Below are 21,259 nucleotides of genomic sequence, written 5' to 3'. Positions count from 1 at the left end.
AAACTTAATAAGCCTTATTACCGAGTAACTAACTTTATTAATAATAAGCCTTAATAATACTATAATTAACAGAGATTTCCCTCTAACTCAAGTGACAGAGGCTTGTGGGTTTTGGAACCAAAGGTCTACCAGCATGCAATAGTAATGAAAATAATGAAATTGTGGGGGAGGATAATGGAAAATCATGGGCCCAGATCTGATCTTTCTTAAAATACGTATTTTATCAACCCCCTGCCCTCAAACTCCACCACATGTCCCTTGGATAAGAGACCCAGAGCTCATCTCCCATTTTACTTAGGACTATTTCAGATCTGAGTCTTTAATTTGTTTTTAAGTTTTAACTATGAGAACCCAGTTTGTTAGACACCTCTCTTATTCTCATCACAACTGTATGATTAAAGTCATAGGAGCTATGACTTTTGTGATCAAACCATGCAACTTGCAAGCATCATTTCCTGATTTTAATTTACATGCATTTAGGTAATTTATATTTTTAGAATGTCAGGTTTACTTTTAAAGCAGTTTTTTACAGCTCATTTCCCCAATAATTGGTCAAATAATTTTCATTCTTTTCTTTCCCAATCAACCAGGTTAGCCATTTTCTAATCTTATGTTCCACATATCTAGATCCCTGGGTTACATCTGATTATACATCATTTGTCTGGATTCAAATCCAGAAGTGAAGTAATTATATTTTATACCATCTATGAGACCAGAAGCCACTGATTTTTCCTTATCTCAAACATATCCTTGTTTTTCCTGTTAAATTTATCATCTTCCTCTTTGATTTTGCGTGAGTAAGCGTGAATATGATTTTCAACAAAAATAGCAGCAATGTCAGTTGCGAAGTTGAACAGTAATCATCATCATGCCTCCTACAGAAGGCTAAAATAATGAACCAGAAGAGGAATTTTCCTTCAAATACAAGTTTACATGATGAAAAAACATTACATACATTTTATCAGGTATCAACTGAAGAGGTACTCAGTCTCCATAGTTCAAGATGCTCTCTTTCCAAAATCCAATCTATTTTCATTAATAATGCAAAGTGAACTGAGAGGGCTCTACCCAAACACTCTACGTGGCCAGCTCAGTGAATGAATTCCCATGTTACACAGAAAAACAGGCAGGTTAATTGAACATAATTAGCTAAGATGGAAAAATAATATTCTCTCTCTTCTGGATGTTTTATGCTCTGAACCTCTAAGAAAACGATTACTAATACCCATTGTCAGAAATTATTAATAGAAGATTATGGTTTGGATTATTAAGACCTTATTCAATATTAAATCTTAGAGATTTAAACATTTCCAGTAATAATAGTCCATGTCAGGAAGTTGGCAACATTTATTAATGTGTCTGATAAGTATCAGCTGGTACCTCTGAAGGATATAGAGTGGTCATTGTTAAAAAACATTTCAATGACTCAGATAACTAATTCAAAAATACTGTCAATTGTGAGGGAATGTTACCTAGTCATTTAAGTCAACATTGAAAAGATTTTAAGACTGAGTACTACAATTCACGATTGGGATAGGTTTGCAGACCACAAATACACTTTTCCATCAGTATCACAAGTCAGTCCCTGTCATCCACCTGAAAGATCAGTTTAGCTACACACATTTTAAAGAATTGTTGGGAGACTGGTGTTTTCACTCAGTGTTTTACCCATGCAAGGCATTGGTCAGTTAGTAATATATTCTCTTTTTAAATGAGCAATGTTTAGCTGAGCAAGATTCAATTACACTATTCCTAATAATTGAGTTTTAGCTTTTATGACCCCAATTAAACTGATAGCAGAAAACAAAAATACTTACATTTTATTCACGTCCCAGGAAAACAGAGGAGATGTTTAAGGAAAAAGCAGTATGTTGTAGAACCTCTCACCTCTTTATCATTTCAAATTCTGCCAAATTTTGTAGAGACAAAGCTGATCATCTCTGGCCTATGTAAAATGAGCACAGTGGTCTTTAGTCTGGTTACAGCAGAGAGGTTCACATCGGAAAGCCACCACCTCAGCTGACAAATTTCTTGGCACGTTTAAGGCACGTCAGCAAGGCATCGTGGGGAATTTGTACTGCCATTGCCCATGCTGGCCTGGTTGATAGACAATTTCAAGGCTCAAGGACACTCCTTAGAATTAGTAAATTCACATTTCTGAAAGACTATATTAACACAGTATATGTATTACACACTCACATAGACACTACAAAGAGATGATATTTACAAAAATAAATAATAATAAAAAGCTAACTCCGTCTATATAGATGTTTATTCACTCTACATCCTTATTGAGATGACACTTTAGGAGACTGATGTGCAATGCAAATACAGTGTTCAAAATTCTTTTTAACTCCCTTAGAATTCCTGTGCTGTATTTGCGTTCTTTGGCTGCTCTTAATTCCTTTGACGCTACAACAAGAGCAGGAGACACCTTTATAAAATGTATTATTTTCATTGCAGATCAGAAGAATTATTTTACTTCCCCTATTTATTCTGCTTAGTAGTTTGCTGGTATAGTATTCCATAGGGGGTATGTAGAACTTCCAGTTGCTTTGTAATTTGGATACTTTAAGTATCTTGTTACTGTTTGCTATCTGGGTGAAATATAGTTATAGAGTGATTTTAGCCAAATTGTCTGTCTGACAACTTCCTCTTTTTTCTTAGTACAGAGAGTTTTGTTCTCTTTACAAATTGACAAGATGCGCTATAATGTGCCAGAGGAAATCCTCTACTGCTGGCATGCTCCAGAGAGTGATGGAGCCTACATGAAGTGTTAAGGAAAAAAAGATTAATTAGATCCAGCAACTCACGTAAACATATTCTAATTAAAATATTTTATTCCTGTACCTACCAATTTGAATACTGTTTCACCTGGAGCAATTCTCTAAATCAACTACTATTAGCTGGAGATGGACAGCTACTATATGCTGGGAAAAATTCAGTTTTGTATTTTACATGTAGCTGCAATTGTCCTTTAGCTTGGTTATCCATTTTTTTATGCTGGTGAAATCTTGCTGATATAGAATATATGTTTATATTCTAAATACAGGACAGACTTTCCACCAATATTTTTTCAACCTCTCGTGGCCTTTTTCCCTTTTATTTTGATTATCAGGGTAATTTGTCTATAGGCCTAGGGTAACTAAGCATGACACGGCCTGATACAGTGACTGGATCTGTAAAATGGGGAATCAAACCAAATATGAGAGAATTAGGCCAGTGTGTAGGTAGACAATGTGTACTCCTAGGCAATCAAGTAGTAACAAACCTCTATATCGCTCCATGTTTGCGGATGTACCCATTTTCCCAAACCAGCCTGTTATCTCTATTTTTAAATGCATATTGTAACATTTTTCTCCAAGAGCATTGCAGAAAATATGAAATTAAATATAAAATACATGCAGAAGGGTGTTATAAGGATGATCTTTTGGGTTTTAAGTAGCAGGACAAGCACCACATGATGTGACCATCTCAAGTGTAGTTTACTCATGATTCAGAGAACTGCACAGCATACAGATCTACAGTAAAGTGTGAACAGATTTTAAAAAAATAGATAAAGAGCTTGCTCTTGTTCCCATTTCAGTCAAAATTCCCATTGACTCCAATAGGAGCAGGAATATGTTCAAAATAGAACAAAGCATAACACTTAACCTAGGACAACAGTTCTTTTCTCTCACTTTCCCCACTCCTGGTCTATTTATTTATTTTTCCTTTAAAGCACATGGATTTCTAATGCATACATGTTCAGTTCACCTCTGAAGCTATAACCTATTGTACTATATGAACAAGGAGTGCAATTTACGCTGAAAAGAACTGACATTTCACCTGACAATTCCAGTTAAATTCAAATAATATTTTTAAAAGTGTGTGTGTTTATTTCACTGAACTTGATTTTCTATTCTCTTTGCTCAGCCTATAAGTTGAAAGCACTTAAAAAAACAAAACAATAATACAGGGCCAAATTCACAGCCCCACTTCACTCTCTCACGTAGTTCAGGCAATGTAAAAGAATGGAAACCGTACACATCTCTCTAGGAGGCAATCTCCTGGTCTAAGGGAACTCCCTGTGAGTTTACAGCTGGTTTGTACATGACCATGCAATGGCCACTGGAATAGAGGCCTACAGAGGTGTGGCTGGAGTGTGATGTCCCTTTGCCATCCCCAGATGGTCCGTTGGAAAGCATTTACAGCTGGCACAATTTACAGCAGCCCCACAGTCTTTAACCTACACTCGTTCCAAGATCAGGCAGAGAATTGGGAACCGGTTACAGTCCATTGATGGGTCCCATCCTCTGCTGAACTGAAAATCTAGCCCAAAGTTATTCTTTATGAATAACCTTATAAACTGTACTAGGTCTTCTCATGTCCATCAGTGCATAGTTTTTCTCTTAGTGACAAGACACCAATTCACCTCAGTATTTCTGTTTAAGCATCTGAACATTATCTAACAACAACTGACTCTGCTCTCCTTCCATTCAAGGGTATTTTTAAGACGTTAAATTGTGTTCTGATTATTTAACAGAAAAGCCCTTATCTGCTCTCTACACCGATGAAGTAGAAAAATAGCAGGCAGTGGTAGAATGTATCCATGTAATTTCTTCTGAACATAAATTTACCTTATTTACATGTAAGAGAAGCCTGGGTCCTTTCAGACACTTACTGGAAACAGCTGTTGTAGCGCTTGAAGCATTTAAAGGTTACATATTTTAAACAACAGCTTTTAGAAATATTCTAAAAGCGAGTTGAAAAGCAGGATTCTTGAATATGAGTGCAGAATTAAAGAGAACTGCTCAGCTGCCTAATCCTCTAGAGTGCTACTTTGCACAAAGTGGCACTAAAGGTTCTGCAAATCTTAAAGCAGCAGGCACTGTTTGCACTACACAATTTCAAATATGTGAAGAGACAGAATTGAAGAGAAAGAAACAGAGAGAACAAAAGCAACAAAAATATTCCTCTTCAATTTTCTCCTTTGAGCTGAATATATTTCCCTGTTATGTTTATAGTCTATGTATCACAGGTACAGGCCACTAATCTAACACCCAGAAGAGTTTGTTCTAATCTAGGCAGGAGAGAGTGAGTAAGAACTGATGAGCAGTACCTGAGAGCAGGAGAGACACATTTTGTCTGTTTCACAACTAGGGACAGCAGAGTGGGTTAAAGGAAACCTAGAAGATGCCTTGCAGTGCTCAGCTAGCTAACAAATAACCAAAATAAATGCACCAAAATATGGGGCAACATAGATTCAGTGAAAGAATCCCATAAATTTACAATTCCAAACACTACTGTCTATATCATCCATAACAGACTCAAGGTCCAAATCCTAGTTGATATAAATTAGTATAGTTGATTTACACCAGCTGAGGATTGGCTCTTATAATTATATGAATATGATACTTCTGAAATCTTGCAATAATGGTATTTCTAAATGGAATCTATGCACTGTAGAAGGCAGATTAAAATGTTTCTCTATTTTTTCTTTTTGCATTTGAAATATATTTATATAGCATCTCATAAGAAGAAAAGATGACTCCTTTGATCCTCAGCTAAGGTCCCAACTACAGTACATTTTATGCCACCTCATGTTTTAATTGGTTGCAAATCAGTCATTCTATATGAAATAAAGTATATGCAAAATGGAGCAATTTCTTTTGCAGTGCTACATTACATTATTATTCTCTAAGAAATACTTGTTAAGATTCAGATTTACCTACTTATCATTCAGTTTTGAAAGATAAACTGTTAAATAAGAACAGGGTTCAGTCTTCAACATTTTTCATGGACACAGTAGCAAAAACATCTCCTTTTCTGTCTTCATTTTTCTTTTTAAGTTTCTACAGGCTTGAAAAATAGTTATGCACCATAAAGATCTCTGTATGAGTCATTCACGTAAGTGAACAGCTGCCTGCTAATTAGCCAAATGTTCTTCATTTTAAATCATACAGTTAAATGAACATCCTGCAACAGGCAGTAGAATGAAGTATAGGAGCTTTTCTGCACACTTGAAATGGAGCAGACTTGTCATTAGTAGTAAACAGTAGAAGTCAGCAAACTGACCCAGTTCCCAGCGGCTATTACAAACAATCCTGAGGTTACAGGCTGAAAGATGCACAGTAATTCATATTACAGTAGGTGGTAAATCTGAACATGACAAATAAAACTGGCTCATGTAGGCGATACTGTTTTTGGTTAAATATGTGCACTGATACAGCTAAGAAAAGCTCATGGCTCCCCCATGCCAGCCGACTCAGACTTGGAGGGCTGGGGCTGAGGTGTTGTTTCATTGCTGTGTAGACTTCTGGGCTTCGGCTGGAGCCCGACCTCTGGGAATCTCCCACTGTGCAGGATGCAAGGGCCCAGGTGGCAGCCCGAGCCCAGAAGTCTACACAGCAATGAAATATCCCTGCAGTCCAAGTCCCGTGACCCCAAGTGGGTGGGCTCGGGCCAGCAGTGGGCTTTTCTTTGCTGTGTAGACAGCCACTGTTATCCTTTGTTCTGATAACAATTATTTCACTATTGTCACATGAACAGCCAGATTAAAAGTTGTTAGGAAAGATAGATCCAGTTAGGTTGGCCTAAACAGAGGGCCTTTTTATGTAAGGATAATGATTTATATTGTTCATGAAATCTGGTGTCAGGACCAACTACATGTGCTTTTCTTGAGGAAAAAAGAAGAATGCCTTCAGTGTATCTGAATGGGAATTTTGTTTAATATAATAAAAAATATATGATATAGACTTACGTTTCAAGCTAAAACTTAAGTGGTAGCCATCCCTAGAGGATACATTTAAAATAACAAAATCTCTGATCTATTCCCCACATCAGATGTGCCTGCTGGCTTTTTCCTCTTTCTCTCCCACTTACACTATATTGAACCTTTTGCTAGGCACTGTCATATCTCTGGCATAAAAGTGGATAATACTTTACGAGGATGACACTTGCACAGTTACAGGGTTAGCTGCACCTCTGCTCCCTTTCTGATCCCTCGAGTGTCAGGTCTCATGACTTTACTTCCCTTGGGGTAGAATTCTGCAATTCCCTTAGTTTAAGAGGATGCCTACACTATAAGCTAAGGTTATGATTCCCCGTTTGAGGAGAAATACTCACACTAGATCTCATCAAGCTAGCATGCTAAAAATAGTAGTGCAGTCAAAGTAGCCTGGGCAACGGCGAGAGGGGCTAGCCGCCCGAGTACTTACCCTTATGGTCCAGATGGGTTTGTACTTGCAGCTGCTAGCCCCTCCCACTGCACACCACTGCCTATGCTACTGTGGCTATACTATTTTTAGCGTGCTAGCTAGAGCAAGCATTTCTGTGAGCTGGGAATCACACCCCCAGCTCCAAGTGTAAAGATATCTTTAGACTGAGCCTTGCGCTACAGAACCCTGTGTATCAAACAGGCTTACCCAGTGTGTTTAGCTGAGTTTGGGCATTTGTGGTCCTTCCTTCCATGAGTCTGTGACCAGTGGTTAACACAGTGACCAAGCAGTCTTCTTTAAACCAGAGTGGTGATCCAAGAACCTCTTAACATGAACTGGCAAGAGGGTTACAGGAATATCCAGATTCTGGTATGAATATTTTGGGTCACCAAAGAATGTTATGTGCAGAGGTGCTGGAACAATTTGTATAGTGAGGGAGCTCAGAGCCATTGAATCAAACTGTAAACCCCATATATGATGGAAACCACTTCAAGCCAGAGGGTGCTGCAGCACCCCCAGTGCGCCCCTAGTTCTAGCACCTATGGTCATGCAAGGTCCCACATGAAAGCCAATGTCACACTGGTTATAATTATCATTGTGAAATGTATGTACAGATACTACATAGGGAGTTATGTATATATACTGAAAATACGGTATGTTCTTAGAGTCCGAATCAAGGTACTACTACTCACCACCAGAGGTGAAAAACAGGTTTTGTCACACAACAGATGTTTATTCACCTCTCTCTTTCTGGGGATGTAAACTAAGCATTGTAAGCTAACACAATGGATACCCATTTGCATACAAAGGCAAATATTAACAAAGATATGGAATCAAGGGGAAAGGGGCACACAGGAAAAAACATGCCACAAGAGATTCTCCTGTCTATGAGTAAAGACAGTAAACTTCAGGTGTATTTCTGGAAGGCAAAAAAGACACCCTGTCATCCTGCACCTAGGAAGTAAATGGACAATGCATTTACATTCATGAAAACAGGGTCTCAGACAATCTTGGTTGAAAATGCCGAAAAGGACTTTGGGTGAGAAGTTTCTTTTGACAGGTGGTTAACCTATTAGTTAAGTTTAGTCTCTAGAAAGCATATTATTATTTTGTTTTATATGTAAGCATTTGTTTCCAACATCCTTACTCACTATCTCCTGAATCTCTAGTCTTGGATGATATATTTATAGTGGAAACAATAAGAAGTTTATCTCAGTGCTGTGCTGTTAAGCAAAGTGCTGGTCCTGAATTGAATCTTATAAGCTGGTGTGTATACTGTCTGTTTGGTAACAATAGACCTTGTAATTCTTTGAGCGTTCAGCAGATAAGGGGGCTGAATACGGCAGGGAACACCCTGAGACCTTGGTGGTTGGTGTGTGCCTATTGCTACCCTTATAGAGACGCTGAGCTCTGGAAGGTACTGCTTGTGTTGGAGAGGTTGCTGGATTCAGGGAGCTGATCCATAGTTGGAACAGCCAAGGCTGCTTCACGCTAAGGGCAGGTAATAGTGAGGTGCCACACAACCCTGTATATCCTGGGGAGTGTCATAAAAATATTAATTTCAACAGTAGGAACAAAGAGAAAAAATATTTTAAAACAACAAGCATGTCTATCTTACCCAAAGGGTTATACCATCCTTTAACGGTAGCCTTGGCAGGCTGAGCTTCTTCCAACACTCCAGTGGGTGCCTGTGTCTGTCTAAACAGCTTCCCAATCTCCGAAGAGAGAGAGAGGGAGTGGGAGTTCTTTTACCCCAGCCAGAATGCATTTATTCTTGTAAGTTCCTGAACTTTTGGCTTCTAGATCAAGGCAGTGTGGTAAGACAGCTGGAGCTAGGAGGTAACGTCTTCACATCTAATAGTCAGGCACTGTCTCTTACAGCAACTCTTAAGCATGCACCAAGAAGTGACTTATCTGGAGCCACTGTTTCCTTCCTACCTGCTTTTTCCTTATAGCACACTATTAAACTAAACCAACAGTAAACATCCTGAATACCTAGTCAATATACAGTATTCTAAATTATTATTGTGCTGCTCCACATCGGTGGCAGATAAATCCTTCTTTGTATACCTAAGCAAATGGATTTCGACCGCACCTCTCAGAATTCCTGTTAGATATCTTGGTGTTTTTCTAGTCTGCTCTTCTTCCTTTGAATTATACACAGTAAAACTGCAATATGCATTTTCTATTTCACATACTATCAGAGCCATTAAATAGAGAGTTTAAGTTACCTCTAAATTTGACAGAGCTATTTCAACTTATAAACTTTCCATTGTTACAGATGGACAGTCTTACTCATTATAATCACTATCCTATCCAGAGCCTCAGAGCTTTTCCAAATGAGGATTATATTGCTGCCATTATCCTTCTCTGGAAGTGTGAATTACATTACTAGCTACTTCTTCTGCTGGAAAAAAATGGCCTTCACTTCTGTGAAAAATACCACATGGTAGTTTAATTTCTATCACCATATATAACAGGCAAGGTTAATAATAATTTACACTTACAGGGTACTTTTCATCGAAGGATCTCACAACAGTTTAAAAATGTTGAACTCCACAACATCTCTTTCAAACAGAGAATATAGAATTGGAGGTTTTTACTCTCCTATCTCATGGAGTGATTTCCATTTAACAACACTGAATTCCTGCATGACAGGTGGAAGTTTAAGGCTCCAGGATTGTATTATAGCTAGTTTTCAGATTAGCAAATTGAAAAGAGAGAGTTTTAGGCTGTGATTGTCAAAGGAAGGCAGCTTTGGAAGTCAGTAGGATTTGGGCACCTCACTCCCTTACACTCCTCTCACGAAGTCAGAACAGGCCAGATTTACAATGATATTTAAGCATCTAAAGATACAGAAAGACTGACTTAAATGGTACTTAGGTACCTAACTTCCTATCTGCATTTTTAAGCATCTAAATATCCCTGTAAATATGGACCAATGTGAATCAGCGGTAGTGCTGGGATAGAACCCTGGAGACCTGACTTTAAATCCTCTGCTTAAATTACTGGACTTCTGGGTTCTTCAGTAAAAATCAAGCAGACTGAATTAACACAGAAAAATATATTAACCTGTTGTCTTCTTCTAAGAACTTCTATTGCTATCACTACTTCTACGTTTCTGTTGATAAACAAATTACAGTATTGACAGAGGTGAGAGAGATATCACACTTGGAAGCATTCTGATCTGATTTAATTAGGTTTCTAATCCTCTAGAAAGCTTAATATGCACATTTTTCTTCCGTAAACGGGGAGGTGTATTTAAGCCATTTATAATTTATTGGGTCTACAATATTACTAAGATAGCAGTCTCCACTGAAAGTTATTCACACAATAAATCACTGTCAAATGGGTTAGACCAAAGTGAAGGGCTTTAAAACTGAACTTGTCTACGGCATTTGCAATATTTTTACTTTTTTTTAAAACCAGTATTCAATAAAGAAAGAGATTATGAGGTCAGCTGCTTTTTTTTGTACCTGGTTTCACAAAGATACAATATTCTGGTAATCATTTATATTTGTAATGATGTTTTATATGTGATGATTAGAACAGTTGTTAGGAAATATTCTACATTATTTTAGAACAATCACTGATATTCCTCCACTTTCTTCCATAAATCACCATCAGCCCTGAGCCATCTTTTTTCCTAAGAGCTGAACCTCTAGTAGTATTTTTTTTTTCATTTCTTTATCAGTGCTTCAATCTTTGAGGCTTGGTGTTACAAACAATTAAGCACTTCTGCTTTATTGATGGTTCATAAATTCAATGATCTATATACATACCCACTTCCACAATATATTGAAATCTAGCCAAAAGGCAGCATAAGATGAAATAAATCAATGTGTTTCACTTTTGGAGCCTGATTTTCAGAGGAGCTGAGTTTCACAGCTCTGACTGACTGACTTCAATTTGAATTGTGGGTTCTGAGCACCTCTGAAAAGAAAAAAAAAATCAAGGTCATAGTGGCTTTTCTACCCCTTAATGAGATGTGCATGACTGCTCAAAGCTTCTGTTTCATGCAAGGAAATAACAGGAATGGATGGGCAAGAGACTTCTTGATCCAGTCTGTACTGCCACTCAGAATTAATCATTGTAAGGAACCCGGTTTGTAATATAGTCTTTTCATTCTCCCGTTTACAGAAGTTGATAATATACTACAATGAATTTTGTCTCATCACGAAACGAGACACCATAAGCTGAAACAGTATTTAGTACAATAATTCAGGTGCAGTATGAACAAAGAATTCACAGGACACAATTTGTTATCAAAACCTGCAGGTGCCATCTGTTCATTTGAAAAATAAACTGCATCATTCACCTGATATGTCTCTCATCCTTGCCAATATCCCTAATTCAACTGCAAGCCTCCTGATTTTATGAGATATTTGTACTCTACCTTTTAAACACCCAAATTCCCTTTCCTTACCACAGGCCTGTAGCAAGACCTCCTGCATGAAAAGCTGACTCTTCCTAAGTCAGGTCTTCTCCTGAAATCAAGTTCTTGTCTAATCAGCTTTCCACTTCCCGCTCTACCTATATGCAGAGTGCTAATTAGACAAGCACTTCAAGAGCAGACCTGGCACAGGAATACCTGGGAAGAGTCCTCAGTAGTATCAGGTAAGGATTAAGTACTTAGAGATTTTATTTGATTATGAAGAAGGGACTGATTTGGGCTGCAGGAGAGAGAGAGAAGGAACTAGAAAAGAGAATGAAGATAATGAGAGGGGGACGGAGAGAGGATTCCCTCAAGACGTGATGGCCAGGGATTCTGCACCAAAAAAAGTAAAAATTTTACAAAATTCTCCAAATTTTATTTGTCAAAACAATACAGTCTAATCACACCAGTTTCAATTATTTTGGTAATTTATTAATACCTGCCAGCAAATATGTCTGTAGGAATACAGACAACAAAAATGATTCAGGAAATGTTTTTTGGCAAATAGATTCCTTACCAAGCATATTAATACAGAACTCAGAGTAATAATTCATTTAAACTACAATACAGAAATGTATTTCCTGCACCCCTCAGGAGCAGTGCAAAGGCTTGGGAGGAGTTGGGGTAACGGAGGAGCTGATGAAGAGGGAAGGAGCCTGGGAGTAAACCTGGCAGGTGGTTGGGTGTGGGTGGGAGAAGTATGGAACGAGTTATTATTGGAGGGGAGGGATTTTTAGGGAGTTGGGGAGCCTCCCCCATGCAGACCCTGGCTGGCCCTAGTCTCTCCCATTCAGTCAGGCACATCTGCCCCTGCACCCAAATGTCCCTGCACCCCCTTTCCTCCATGTCCCTGCACCTCCACTGAGTCTCACCCTGCTCGCCATCTCCATGTGGCCCTGTACCCCCATCCCATTCAGCCTCTACCCCAGTCTGTCCCCCCAACTAGCCCTTCTGAACCCCAGTCCATGTGACGACCCCCACCCCCAGCAGCCCATGTGCCCACTCTGTCTGTCCCCAACCCATATCCCGTATCTCCTAACTTGGACTGGTGGGCAGGACGCTGTTCTGGCTGCTACTGCCAGTGAGCCATCTGCTCTCTGTTCTGGTGCCACAGCATTCCCTGGTGGGAGAAAGGTGTAACTGCAGCACCTCTCCAGCAGAATGTATTTTCTGCAGAGAAAAAAAGAATCTGCAGGGGACATGAATTCCGCACGTGTGCAGTAGCACAGAATTTCCCCAGAGTAGGGTGTAGTAAAGTATCAAAAGTGACTGAAAGTGATCATGTTTATTTTTCAACCCCAAAAGTCAATTTGAACCCCAAGAGATTTGAAAATAAAATCCTTGCAGTTGTGAAATGAAGGTTTATTTTTAGTTCCAGATTTGGGATATAAAACAGAAAACTCACTATAATATAATGTTGCAATTCTAAAGGTAGGATTAAGATAGTCATGCAGTGCATTTTACTGAGGGCCTGAATTTCAGTCAAAAGTCTGCACATAGTTGTTTGCCTATCTGACCTGATTTACATATGAATATATAGTGTTCCGTGTGCACAAAGCCACAGAAATGCACATGGACTTTCAATCTGAAAATCAAACCTGAATGTGCAATAAATTACAAAAATAAAGTTAAAAGTTCATAAAGTTGTAGACTTTTGCTTTAAATTTCATCATTACATTTGAGTTTCCGTTTCCTAATACCTAAATCACTTTTAAAAATGGAATTTACTATTTTATTTTCAATGAGACTCAGCTCCTAAGTACCGAAGTCATTTAAATAGTCATTGGGCCAAAAAGAAAGACAAATACTGACACGATAATCCTGTGGTCAGAGCACTGCAAAAGGGGATTTTGGATTCTAAATCATTTAGTAGATTTCTTCAAAGTAAATTTCTATTCAATTCCTAGCTTTAATATTTCTGCATAGATTTTGTTCTAAATGCATAGACCTGCCAAATATCAGGCAGAAGCTTTAAAAAAAGAGGCATAAATAGAAGAAAAATCTTGTTCAGCCCATGAGAACAAAGATCTCACACAAACACCCATGCTTGGGAGCAGATTCTCTTCTCTCCACCCCAACCTATTCATATAGGTGGTCCTATCATAGGCTCATATCTAATATCTACCATCATTGTGATATCTGAAACCCATGATAACCTTTTAAAATAATTATATTGGGGATAACCACCTGAAATGAAAGGTGTTCAATGGCTAATCTCCCAGTGTTCTTTTCTTTTAGTGCTAAAACTGCATTGACCCAACATGTTTCACAAAAGACACGAGGCACAGATTCAGGAATGATTCACAGGAGCTTTGTTGCAGCAAAAAAGATTACTGAAATGAAGCCAAATACAGAAGACTGAGTAAGATTTGATATTTAATGTCACAATACTATTTCGGAGATGCCAAACCCACGGAAAAAACAAGAAATTGGGCTTGTTTTTGGCTTAATTGGCTTGTGAGTTGCTTGTTGGCTAGTTTTTGGCTTGTAGCTTGTTGCTCCTTTTTTTTGGATCGGCTCCCAGAAAGCAGGAGCAAGCGGGAGGTGGAGTGGAGTCGGGGTGCACAGTGGGCCCACCATAGTCCCAGACGACATGCCAGGGGATCTAGTCACATAGAGTGTTGGGGTTCTTAGGGACTGGCTTGTTTTGGCCTTGTTTTAGCTTGATTTTTCGCTATTGTGAAAGTCGGGGTGCTTATTTACCGCGTGAAAGTCAGCAACTCTGTAGTATATTTGACTCTACTGCAAAAGGTGAAGTAGCCTTAAATTTTACACTCTATAAAACTACTTGAGACACTGAAGAAAATATTTAATGTCACTCCAAATCTGTGAGCAAGTGTTCATGAACAGCAATTTCTAGGGCTATCTGAAAACAATGGCTACAATATAAAATCATGACAGAGTTGAGCTGTAATTTTGTGATCACTACTACTGACTGGCTATGAATTGCTCAAACAGCTAATTCACGTGAACCCATCCTGTAATATTTATTACTCTTTCCTCCCTGATTGTTTATTTCATCCACCTGTTATGTCTTGTATTTTAGATTGTAAGCTCTTTGGGGCACTGACTGTCATTTACTGTATGTTCATACAGTACGTACTACAATGGGTGCCTGGCCTTGTTGAGAACTTTAGGCACTACTGCAATCTAAATTATAAATAATTTCAACAATGACAGCTACCACAGTGACTAGATATATAGCCTTCTCTAGGCTCTGGAATATGGCAGGAAGCACATGCTTAAATTGTCCTTTCTTGTTTTGGGGTTTTTGGTTTTATTTGGAGTGAGGAGGAATGTATGACTGAATGCAAAAAAAGTATGTTTTAGATTATTCAGAACACATTTTGCAAACTTAATCTCATGTGAAAGCAAATAATAGTGTATCATCTAGTACATTCAAAGTATTGGCAGCTACTTTATTAAAATTCATTGCTGTAGTTTACAGTGCATGGATTTTCCACAGGATTTGAAGAATGAAAGTGAAAAATCCATAGTAAGTACACAGAAACACACAATGTGATTTATGAACATGTTCCCAAGAATCTGGAAGAACAACAGTAAAGTGAAGGGAGGAGAGGGAGTTCTAGGATAAATTTAGGTCACCATCATACTTGTCAGTCAAGAAGAGAGCAAGGGAGCAGTTTGCCAGAGAACACAGCACATACAGTAACAAGCAAGCTTGCAAGTCACATCAGGAAAAAACATGAGTCATTCATAAGGGTTTCATATGTCCCTTAATTACAGATATGTGATGTGACATTAAATGATTAAAAAGATCAGATTGTCAGCTTTCATCAGCAGACACTTAAATAGTTCAATCAGGAGGAGCTTTTGAAGAAATCATGTTGTAAATGAGATGGGGGCAAGTATGATATAGATAAATAAATAAAATCAGTGGTGCAATGGGAGAAGAAGAGGGAAAGTCCTTTGTCACAAATCCTCTCTGGACACGGTCTGAGGATTAACACTTTCAGCAGACAAGAAAAATCTCTTGGAGAGAGAGAGAGAAGGGGGCAGAGGGAGACAGATGAGCACAAGACTAAGAAGAGTCTGGAGCCCTTTAGTTCTACTTGTGACCCCCATTGACCACTTGTGTCCTTCAGGTCTGTCACTGAGTTTCCTTGTGTCTTTGGGCAACTCACTTAAGCCAACATTTTCAAAAGTGTCCACTGATGTTATGTGCCTCAATTTTTGGTTAGCAATTTATGACACCCAGAGAGCCTCCTGTGGGAACAGAGTGATACTTTTGAGAATTTGGCCTTAACCTCTATTGACTCTCTTATTTTTGCCTTCTTTAAAACTGAGATACTAACACTTATGGGCCTTCAAGTGGTTTTATGAGGATCAACTAGTTAACAGTTGTGAAGCACCTTGAAGAGGGAAAATACTATACAAAAAGCTAAAACATTGGTATGGATAGTCTGTAAGGCAAATTTAGTTGACAAAAAGGAAAAACCTAATAAGAATCATTGTCATGGGATATCAGGCATGACTATCATTTAATGTCATCCTTCGAGTAGAATTCCTTTATAAATTCTCTCTTTCCTTATTTATCGGATATTGTGTTTCATGTTTTATGATTTGTTAATTAAACCTACTGATTTCAATGAGGCTACTCACATACTTAAAAGTTAAGCATGTGTTTAAATTCCTCGGTGCTTTGCTGAATCAGGGCCTAAAACAGCATAACTCTCTCTAAAATGTCCTTCAATTATATTTATTTGAATTAGCAAATACTTGTACTTAGTCCTACTATTTATAAACATTATAATCCATGTGGCTTCATATCAGCACTTTCAAATGAATCATTCATGCATTCAGGAATTTGTGTTTTTTCTGCAATTGGTGTCTGCTCATGTTTTTAATTAGGCTGTATTGTTTGGTCTCATTCTTGCACATATTCTAGGGTGCTTATAAACTTTATTTCTAATAATTAAACAAACCATCAGGGACACTATTCTCCTTCAAATATTCATTTTGATGAAATGTCATTCCATCTCAATGCTCATGGCTCTGGTTAAATAATTTTTTGAAGGAACTGCAATATATATATTGCAGTTCCTTCAAAAAATATATATTAACCTACAATGCTTACCGTAGCTGCATCAGCTCTTTATATTAAAAGATATCATATGGTCACCACAGCTGCATTTCCGGTTTCATTCTGGAATGGAATTTTGAAATTAACTGAAATGAATTGCATTTAGCCATAATCACCACTTTGGCAATTTCCCTTCCAGCCAAAAAGGAAATTCAGGTAGCACGTACTATTTAAATCCTGTATGCTCATTCCACTCTTTCCAAAAGATGTCTAGGGGCATTCCTCAGTCAACAGAATAGCCGTTTTAAATAGTGCCTCTTAATGAGAGAACTCTATGCAAGACTGCTAATCTCTCTGATAAAAAAAGATATAAAGAGAACAGAAGGATTTTTTGTCAAAATCTGAGTAACAGGCTTTTAAATTTGGTCCAAGTGACATGAGTGAGAAAAAATGTACTATATCACTTATTCATCCCTCCTGACAAGTTAGTACTGTCCCCTAAAAAGAATATTCTTGAGTATTTTGCCAAATTCAGTTCTTATAATTGATGTGGATAGTAGGAATTTGGAGATTATTCTAGACCCGAAATAATTTCCAAAAATCAAGAACATTTACACAATATTCAACAATATACATTTTCTTTGCTTATTTTCACCTCCTCTTAATATCTGTGTGCATCCCAAACAAGTAGGATTTATATCCTTCAAATACTGCCAGTCAGTTATCATAAAGCACTCTAGTCCTATCTATCTGATGATTATATAGACCTCATCATGGTAGTAGCAGAGTGCCCCACAAACCTGAATTCATCTATCTTTACAACCACATGGTGAGGCCGAGAAGTATTATCATCCTCATTTCATACCCGGAGGACTGAAGAAAAAAGATTAAGTGACTTGCCCAAGGTCACACAGGAAATCAATTGTAGAGCAAGGAATGGAACTAAGGTCTCCTTGACAACAAGATCATCCTTTCTCTCATTAGCCCTCCCATAGTTATATTTAGTTCTCTCAATGGCTAGATCCATTTAATCACTTCTGTTGCTCTTCTCTGAATTCCATCCAACTTCTCGACATCTTTCTGACACTAAGCTGCCCAGGAATAAATATAAATGTTTTATGAATACAACATATGGAAAAACACATACACCATTAGAGCGGCACAAAGCATGGACTCTGTGTACCTTTTGTTCTTTTGGCTGTGATTGTGTGGGTTTTGATAATGCTGCCTCAAAGCAGTGCTGAGCAGAGCAGACAGTTAAGAGAGGCAGGAGAACGCAGGGAAACAGCATGGCTTCTAATTTCTATAGCAGGTCTGTTTACCCAAGGCAAGTTTCCTTAAAAAGATTCCCCTCGCCTCCCGCAAAATGTTCACCACATCTTTGAAAAACAATATATAGTGCTCATGATGAATACATAGAAACTAGAAGCTTGTCAGAATCTACTGAAAGAGCTTTGCTGAAGGTGAGGTATTCCAGCTTACTTTTATTGTGTGCATCATCACCCACACAAACGGATGGATGAATAATTCCTGTGTGGAAAAGTGGTGCTGATGTATCATTTTCACAAGCATAGATATCACCAATAATTGTCTGGATCAGTATTAAAAAAAAAAGAGTGCTGTCATCAGCTGAATTTGGAAATTATTAATTTTGAGATAAATAATTCTAATGGACAGTCATCCATACCAAGACATGAATAATCGCTTGGCAGTATGTGAATGTTCTATTTTGCCATTCTATGTGTTACCGTTCTAATCTAGAACATCACTGCAATGGTTCAAAAGTAGTACAAAAGGGGAAACGACTTACAAAATGTGTGCCAAAAAAGAACATTTTCAACATAGTTTTCAATCCCCTCTTCACACCTCCTATTAATAACATACAGGAGTTACGGTCTACAAACAGTTCCTCACACAACATACTAAAACCAAATTATGTCCAGTGTTCAGTCAGAAGATGGTTAACCTTATAATCCAAAAGTCAGTTTAGTAACAATACTTGCTCAGTAACCAATCCAATAGACACAGCATGTGCCAAACTACTTAACAGGAGATTTGGATACCTCTTGACAGAAAAGGCAAACAGCTGCCGATCCCCCTCGCCAGGGGCGGCTCCAGGCCCCAGCACGCCAAGCGCATGCTTGGGGCGGCATGCCGCGGGGGGCACTCTGCCGGTCGCCGGGAGGGCGGCAGGCGTCTCCGGTGGACCTCCCGCAGGCGTGCCTGCGGAGGGTCCGCTGGTCCCGCGGCTTCGGTGGAGCATCCGCAGGTACGCCTGCGGGAGGTCCACCAGAGCCACGGGACCGGCGACCAGCAGAGTGTCCCCCGTGGTGTGCTGCCATGCTTGGGGCGGCGAAATGGCTAGAGCCGCCCCTGCCCCTCGCTATGAACCAACTCACACTATTTTTCTGAAAAAACTATGGAATTAAAGAAAACCTTACCCAAATCTTTTCAGAGGGGACACCAAGTGGACCTTAAAGAGAGTGAGAAAGTAACAGGAGCAAAATTCTTGTTTCTTGATGTACAGATATAGAAATGGATATAATAGGCCGGAATCAATACACTATTATTCCAGTTTTATGCCGGGGCACTTCATTGATTTCAAATGAGTGATGCTGATGTAAAACTGGAGTGGTGAATAAAACCCAGTACTTTTGTGGTGCTCTAGATGGAACTCTGTAATAATTAAATTCTATACATAAAAACAAAACAAAAATTGGAGCATAACATAGTTGGGTTGGATATCACATAAAGCCGCCTCTTTCCATTTCAAGTACTCTTTACATATTGAAATGCAATCTCTGTAATTTGTCCATATTTTTCCTGAAACAAAACTTTTTGTTGCAGTGATTTACGTTAAACATGTAGTTTGGGGCATCAATGCAGTACATGATTATATATTTGTCGAGGCCTTATTATACATGGTTAGATAGGCTAGCAAAAGATCAGTTGATATTTGACACAACTTTGTAATGCAGAGGTAGGAAAGCTTTTAAGTGATTCTGCAATGATATATACTAGTATTTGGTGTAAAACTGGTACAGGTAGACACAAGTGGCATCATTAAGTTTTTATACTAGTACACAAATGTATAGTTATTTTTGTTTGCTTGTTATCGTTAAAACTGCAAGGGATCTCCAGTTCAAGACACATTGCAAGATCTATTTATTTACCTACTCCTTCCAAGGAGCTGGTAAAAAACAGTATGGCTGGGAAGCTAGAGCTGATGGGTTAGCATATTCTTACGGCAACACTATTTCAGGTTGTATATTATGTATATATTTTAAAGCACTGTTATTTGTACCTAGCCATTTTTATTTTTATAAATCAGAAAGGAATACATTATTTAGGAGGGAGAGCTGTCTTCTTAATTTCTCCTAATGCTAACATTCTACTGACTGAGTCATCTAATAGGGCGTGGGGGGAGAGAGGGAGGAAGATATGTTTGGGCATGAGAATGGTTACTTCTTTGTCTTACTTTGGATTCGGTGTGGGAGGGTTTGGAGTTTCTCCTGCTCTTTTACTGCAACTGTTTCTCAGAGCATGCCTATGGACCAATGCTGTTTTTCCAAGAGGTTTAACATTTTGATTGGATTATTCAGCCCCTCAGTATATAAGGCTATGATATTAAATTGTACTCCCAGCTGTTTTTAGATTTGTGCTGTGTTCTATTCGGTTAATTTCCTTTTGACCATTAGGTGTCTTTCTTTCAGTTTTATTAATGGTTCATTGCATTTGTGTACCTTCCTCTGTCTCTTACGTGCAAAGACACTTTGCTTACCCTTATCACTCTACTTTGAGTGAGTTTCCTAATGGGTATCTACTACCTATGCATTTTTAATGCTCCTAACACTACAGTACCTAAAGCCTCACTATAAATCTTTTATTCTTATGCAAAACCTTGTAGGTCAGAGATTTTACTGATTGCATGTTAGTTAAACCAACATAACTCATGTGTAGACAAGGCCTAAATCATTTTCACCATTAGAGTGGCACTCAAATGTAGGGAAGGGGGCAGTGACAGAATTTTATCTACCATATTACCAAGGCTGATTTCTTTTTCTTCATTTTGTAACTTCCACACCCCTAACAAAGAGTAAAGAAAAAAATACAAAACATAATAATACACAGGATTTAAATACATCAGATTAAGGAAACCATCTTGTTAGTGGAGGGGGAATGGAGAGAGGTGATGGTGTACCCCACTGATGTGGAATGATACAGACAAGAATAGATTAGAAGGATATCTCAGAGCCTGTATTGGGTTTTTGAATGATCAAACATCCTTTCCATTCTAAATAATAAAAGTTAAATTTATGCAAGGTTAACTCTATCCTGCTTATCTTGCTTTTACCTTGTTCCTTCATTGACTTCACCAATTTTGGTGATAGCCTGACAGATAATGGTAACATTCCCTCTCCTACATTATCTGGCAGCATAGTCCATGGATAGAACACTGGATTGGAATTCGGGAAAGCGATTAATTCCTAGCTCTGCTACTGACTCACTGTGTGACTTTGGGCAAGTCCCTTATCTTGCCTCAGTTTCCTCTTCTTTACGATTGAGATAATAATGCTTACC

General features: G+C 38.4%; 1 protein-coding gene across 6 annotated transcripts in view; it reads right to left on the bottom strand.

Moving 5' to 3' along the window:
• The window catches only part of DLGAP1 (DLG associated protein 1), a 593,928-nt gene that overhangs the window by 272,920 nt on the left and 299,749 nt on the right, over positions 1-21,259 (bottom strand). For 3 of the 6 annotated variants that reach the window (XM_039526427.1, XM_039526425.1, XM_039526428.1), the window contains one exon: positions 1,818-1,945. The exons of the other annotated variants lie outside the window; for them this stretch is intronic. The gene's annotated coding sequence lies outside the window, so the exon portion shown is untranslated. The remainder of the gene's footprint in view (positions 1-1,817; positions 1,946-21,259) is intronic. 6 annotated transcript variants of the gene reach the window in all.

This window comes from Mauremys reevesii, linkage group 2 (genome assembly GCF_016161935.1).
Source record: "Mauremys reevesii isolate NIE-2019 linkage group 2, ASM1616193v1, whole genome shotgun sequence".
NCBI classification, from domain to species: Eukaryota; Metazoa; Chordata; order Testudines; family Geoemydidae; genus Mauremys; species Mauremys reevesii.
Note: the sequence above shows the minus strand (reverse complement) of the source record. Positions and strands in the feature narration are given on the sequence as shown.